Raw genomic sequence first — 546 nt, 5'->3', positions numbered from 1 at the left:
GCGTTCAGTACAAACAGCCTACAAATAATGGTGCTAAGTGTTTTGACCTCTACTGAGCATTAAGTCCTTAGCACCTCACTATAAGGTTGTCCTTTATTTAGGCATTCTTTTACTGAGTTGTTGTTGAGTATTTAGAAAAGTTATTCAAACCACTGCTAATAATGCTACTGCTGAGTATGATATACTCTAAAATTCCCTTCTTTCATCCTTTACTTTTCGTGGAGTACACTACAGTGGATCAATACATGGCCAGACTCCAAGCTGTTGGGGTAAGAATCCTCACTTTCACCATGTTTTAGACAAAAACAAATGCTTAGCAATTATTCACTCTTTTGCAATAGCAATAATAATAAATGTACGACTTGTTTTTGTGTAAATTTTGGGTCAAACAGCCAAAAATGTAATGCATTTATTGGTATTCAGGATACTAAACAGCATTTGGTAATGATAAGCCTGTGACATGCATTTTAGTATGACACCTACAGATCCATAGATACTTGCATTTATGTGTGTGTGTGTGTGTGTGTGTGTGTGTGTGTGTGTGTG

This window comes from Haplochromis burtoni, unplaced genomic scaffold (genome assembly GCF_018398535.1).
Source record: "Haplochromis burtoni strain Fernald_Lab_line unplaced genomic scaffold, NCSU_Asbu1 Contig_11, whole genome shotgun sequence".
NCBI classification, from domain to species: Eukaryota; Metazoa; Chordata; class Actinopteri; order Cichliformes; family Cichlidae; genus Haplochromis; species Haplochromis burtoni.
Note: the sequence above shows the minus strand (reverse complement) of the source record.